The sequence below is a fragment of the Lottia gigantea genome (genome assembly GCF_000327385.1).
Source record: "Lottia gigantea unplaced genomic scaffold LOTGIsca_33, whole genome shotgun sequence".
Lineage (NCBI taxonomy): Eukaryota > Metazoa > Mollusca > Gastropoda > Lottiidae > Lottia > Lottia gigantea.
The window spans coordinates 1,114,107-1,120,818 of record NW_008709110.1 but is presented as its reverse complement, the minus strand read 5'-3'; positions in this window follow the sequence as shown (position 1 = coordinate 1,120,818).

Genomic DNA, 6,712 nt, shown 5'->3' with positions numbered 1-6,712 from the left:
AACATCTCTATCATTAAATTATCAACATCTTTCATGAATATAGCAGTATCTCTATTATAATAATACAAACATCTCTATCATTAAATTATCAACATCTTTCATGAATATAGCAGTATCTCTATTATAATATTACAAGCATCTCTTTCATTAAATTATCAGCATCTTTCATGAATATAGCAGTATCTCTATTATAATAATACAAGCATCTCTATCATTAAATTATCAACATCTTTCATGAATATAGCAGTATCTCTATCATTATAATAATACAAGTATCTCTATCGTTAAATTATCAGCATCTTTCATGAATATAGCAGTATCTCTATTATAATAATACAAGCATCTCTATCATTAAATTATCAACATCTTTCATGAATATAGCAGTATCTCTATTATAATATTACAAGCATCTCTATCATTAAATTATCAGCATCTTTCATGAATATAGCAGTATCTCTATTATAATAATACAAACATCTCTATCATTAAATTATCAACATCTTTCATGAATATAGCGGTATCTCTATTATAATAATACAAGCATCTCTATCATTAAATTATCAGCATCTTTCATGAATATAGCAGTATCTCTATTATAATAATACAAACATCTCTATCATTAAATTATCAACATCTTTCATGAATATAGCGGTATCTCTATTATAATAATACAAACATCTCTATCATTAAATTATCAGCATCTTTCATGAATATAGCGGTATCTCTATTATAATAATACAATTATCTCTATCATTAAATTATCAACATCTTTCATGAATATAGCAGTATCTCTTTTATAATAATACAAGCATATCTATCGTTAAATTATCAGCATCTTTCATGAATATAGCAGTATCTCTATTATAATAATACAAACATCTCTATCATTAAATTATCAGCATCTTTCATGAATATAGCAGTATCTCTATTATAATAATACAAGCATCTCTATCATTAAAGTATCAGCATCTTTCATGAATATAGCAGTATCTCTATTATAATAATACAAACATCTCTATCATTAAATTATCAGCATCTTTCATGAATATAGCGGTATCTCTATCATTATAATAATACAAGCATCTCTATCATTAAATTATCAGCATCTTTCACGAATATAGCAGTATCTCTATTATAATATTACAAGCATCTCTATCATTAAATTATCAGCATCTTTCATGAATATAGCAGTATCTCTATTATAATAATACAAACATCTCTATCATTAAATTATCAGCATCTTTCATGAATATAGCAGTATCTCTATTATAATAATACAGGTATCTCTATCATTAAATTATCAGCATCTTTCATGAATATAGCGGTATCTCTATCATTATAATAATACAAGCATCTCTATCATTAAATTATCAGCATCTTTCATGAATATAGCAGTATCTCTATAATAATATTACAAGCATCTCTATCATTAAATTATCAGCATCTTTCATGAATATAGCAGTATCTCTATTATAATAATACAAACATCTCTATCATTAAATTATCAGCATCTTTCATGAATATAACAGTATCTGTATCATTATAATAATACAAGCATCTCTATCATTAAATTATCAACATCTTTCATGAATATAGCAGTATCTCTATTATAATAATACAAACATCTCTATCATTAAATTATCAGCATCTTTCATGAATATAACAGTATCTGTATCATTATAATAATACAGGTATCTCTATCATTGTAATACAAGTATCCCTATCATAATAATACATCTGTTTCTATTATTAGAATAGCAGCATTTTTAATCATTAATATCATTTTATCAATATAATTTGTTCACTGTGTAGAGTGCACTTACTCTGGCATTGGCACTCTTTTTCATTTTAAACCTTGACAGTCCATAATATATTAAAGAATGTTCAGAATGTAAGCATACAGTATTATCAGCAGATCGTGATGATAATTCATGTGTTTTATATAATCAATGATTAATAACTTTATCTTTTTTATTTGTACTAGAATGGTTTTGATCTGTAAAAGAGTATGATAATTATTATGTGTAAGCTGTTATTTAGAGACACACGAAATGAGACTAGTCTTTCAATAAGCTGCCATTTACATTAGATAGAAATAAGAGGATTAGAAAGTTGGCTGCTTTGTTGATTGGAAGGTACAAAATATTAGTTATTTATTTAGGTAATCTTCTAACATTACAGATTTCAACAATCTCTTGTTTACTGAATATTAAATCATACAAGGTAATATGATAAACGACATGTTTTTAAAAATAACATAAGGTACTGCTGTTTTCTATCATGTTGAACTCGTGGATTGTCCATCGAAACATGTATTTAGTCTATCACATCGGTATTCATAAAGTATATTTCCAAGTAAGCAGAGACTTGACTTGATTGGAAAAACACGTGCTGCATTCTTTTCGATAGACAAAAAATGCTTTGATAACACTGCACAACAGAATATACACACGACCTACATTCAAGATCTGTGCACCACGCAGAGATGATCAAGAAAGTTCTAATGCAATATTAATAATAAAGCGATGTCATAGGATTTCAGTCTCCATCAACAATCGATATGATCTGAAAATTAATTTCACAACCATATGATTACACCTATTATCAACTACTCAGTTTATAACTTTACAGTTATTGTAATCATTAAAAGCTATGAGCAATTTATTCTTTACAGTTAGTCATCAGGGTCTTGTCTGCATTCTAATTGCTCCAATATGTTAACAACATTGTGACAAAGGTATTATTCTGAGCCCTGTGTATTGTATTTTAACTCCTAAAACCTTTTATTTAACTCGATGTTAAATCGAATGTTAATTCAAAGACTGGCAAGTTTTATTTTTAATAAAGAGTCGATGTCAAATGAACAGGTATAAGGTCGTAACAGGTATTTGTCATATTTTACCGTTATATTTCCGACATTCCGGCAAATTTGGGACCCGTGGACTTAAATGCGTTGGGGCCGTCAACTTTTCTTGTGAGCACTATAGAGACTACAGTTTTTATCTGATTTTGATAAAAGTTGGTGTGATGCTTTAGATTGATAAGATCTCGGTCAAGTTCGAATTTGACATATTTTCGATGAACGGTTTTTGAGATATTGCCCTTGACTTAGAACGCTTTGAAATTTCTTAAAAATCGTTTGTGAGTAGGATTGAAGCTACAGTTTTCATCCGATTCTGATGAAACTTGGTGTGATCATTGGAATTCATAAGATCTCGGACAAGTTCTAACTTGACGCATTTTCGATGGACGGTTTTTGAGTTATTGCCCTTGACTTTGTTAAAACGCTTCGAAATTTGTTAAAAATAGTTTGTGAGCAGGATTGAAGCTACAATTTTCAACTGATTCTGATGAAACGTGGTGTGATCATTGAAATTGATCTCGGACAAGTTTTAACTTGACGTATTTTGGCTGAACGGTTTTTGAGTTACTGCCCTTGACTTTGTAAAAACGCGTCAAAATGTGTTTGTGAGCACTATAGAAGCTACAGTTTTCAACCAAATTTGATCAAACTTGTTATGATCATTGGAATTGATAAGATCTCGGACAAGTTCTAACTTAAGGCATTTTCAATGAACGCTTTCGGAGTTATTGCCCTTGACTTTGTAAAACGCTTCAAAATTTGTTTGTGAGCACAATAGAAGCTACAGTTTTCAACCGATTTTGATGAAAATTGGTGTGATCTATGGAATTGATAAGATCTCGGACAAAATCTAACTTGACGCATTTTCGATGAACAGTTTTTGAGTTATTGCCCTTGACTTATGAAAAACGTGAAAAAATTTGTTTGTGAGCACAATAGACGCTACAGTTTTCAACCGATTTTGATGAAACTTGGTGTGATCATTGGAATTGATAAGATCTCGGACAAGTTCTAACTTGAGATATTTTTGATGAAATATTTTTGAGTTATTGCCCTTGATTAGAGCTGTGTGATTTAATTATTTGTTTTAAAAAATTTTGTGGAATTACTCAGCATAAATAACTGGCATATATATTTGTAATTGAATTCAAACTAATAAAATTTCTTCAATATGAGAAAATTCGTACTTTAGTCACTAAAGACTGTTTTATCATTTCTGACAGCTGCCAGTGGGCGTATGTTACCTTGCCTCGCAAGCTATCTTCTTTAAAGGGATTGTAAATAGCTTTTCTATCCCTTTTATGTGAATGAGTCGGCAATTGTTAGTTAGAAATACCGCCATCTTGTAAGGGGAGATATTAATATCATTATTTTATTGTGGTCTTGTGGTAGGTTGGTTACGAATTCTCTTGGGGAGCTGTGTCATTTCCAGTTAACTCTTTCTGGAATTGCAGGAACCACAGGCATCGGACGAAGAGTTGGAATGTCCCAAAAAGAAGTCAAATGTGTTCCCCATACGTATAAGAAAGCTATAAAACCTCTTTACAATGTCTTTAATATTTGACGATTGTACGATTCAGTACGATATAATATAGCAATTGTAAAACATGTTTTTATTTTTACCACAATGATTCTAGGACATACTGTGAAGACGGCCCGTTGAGCATAGATATGATATTCAACACAGGTCTAGCTGAAATATAGCAAATTGTAAAACATAGCATTGTTATGATATTCAACATAGGTCTAGCTGTAAAACATAGCATAGTTATGATGTTCAACATAGGTCTAGCTGATATATAGCAAATTGTAAAACATAGCATAGTTATGATATTCAACATAGGTCTAGCTGTAAAACATAGCAAAGTTATGATATTCAACATAGGTCTGGCTGAAATATAGCAAATTGTAAAACATAGCATAGTTATGATATTCAACATAGGTCTAGCTGAAATATAGCAAATTGTAAAACATAGCATAGTTATGATATTCAACATAGGTCTAGCTGAAATATAGCAAATTGTAAAACATAGCATAGTTATGATATTCAACATAGGTCTAACTGAAATATAGCAAATTGTAAAACATAGCATAGTTATGATATTCATCATAGGTCTAACTGAAATATAGCAAATTGTAAAACATAGCATAGTAGTGATATTCAACATAGGTCTAGCTGTAAAACATAGCATAGTTATGATATTCAACATAGGTCTAGCTGAAATATAGCAAATTGTAAAAAATAGCATAGTTATGATATTCAACATAGGTCTAGCTGAAATATAGCAAATTGTAAAACATAGCATAGTTATGATATTCATCATAGGTCTAGCTGAAATATAGCAAATTGTAAAACATAGCAAAGTTATGATATTCATCATAGGTCTAACTGAAATATAGCAAATTGTAAAACATAGCATAGTTATGATATTCAACATAGGTCTAGCTGAAATATAGCAAATATTCATGATACCTTTAATATATCTGTATATCAGATCGGCCTACGCTTTAATTTAAAATAAAACTGTGAGACGTGGAATTGGACAATTGACTGACATTTACAACACTATCTTCATAAATTGAGACTTCGATATTCTTTCTTTGTCCTAAATAATCATATCTCCTATAATTCCATTCCAATTTTCAAGGGAAAATGAATAGGTGATGAAGTCATGTCTATAGAACATCTCAATCTCCCATATATATTTTAAATCTTTCAAACTATCAACACTTAGACAGAGAATTCAACTTTACATTCTGTTGACTTTACTATTGATCAAATCGAGACGACAATTTAATAGGCAATTGGAGAAAAAGTGTGATTTTTTTATATAGAATTGTTTGTTTTTAAAAGCTGGGGGCATTGATACACTAAGACGGAATAATCGATTTAAATAGTGTAAAAGAAATGGAAACCCGGTAGTTAACCGGTTTTATCACATATTGTTATCAAACCTTTAGAATGTGAAGGTTAATAGTATATATAAATATAATAGTTGATGGTAATCACTATGAATTGAATTCTTTTACAGTTCCAACCTTATCAACATTTAAAATCTCGTTTGGATAGAAATTGAATTTAAATATGATCAAGATTTCAATACATAGCCTGCATTGGGACTATGAATGCCAGAATTACCATGGAAGAGAAAGCAATAACTGTTTTATATGTTTACAGTATCATATCCTTCTCAGCTGATAGTCATAATCTTATTTATGTGCACCATGGACTCAAATTGCTTATATGTTAATTTCTCGTCTGACGTCTCTACTTATAGATCTATTTATAGATTGGTATTATTTATATCAATTGACTGAGAGGAGTATTTGTGATATTCCAGAACATAAGGGTTCTCTTTTGAATCAAATTAAAGCAATGTTAAGTTTAAGCTGTGCTTCCCTTGGATCCGTCGTAGTGTACACAAGTAACTCCACCACTAGCAACTCTCGGCAACAGGTGTATCACAGATTTCGAACGCACACGTCAACCATCATACTCCATTTCAACAGAAAGTGGACGGCGAGCGATTAAGAAGAATTTTTTCGATTTGCAAATTTCAGTCCGAGAATTGAACATATTCTGCCATATACCATCTAACAGGCGATGAAAATTCAGTAATTCAGCGGTCCAGACGCCGTCAGTTAAGGAGTTTTGGAAAATCGCAGAGCCCGCCTATATGACAAAATTTTATTAATTTTACATAAATGTATTTGGTAGATGTATCAATAATATAGAATATATATCAAATTCATGAATAAAGCTAAAAGACAAACTATAAATGTAAAAACTTTAATAAAAAATAATATATCTGCTTCGCATATGAATCACTCATTAAATTCATACTTGCA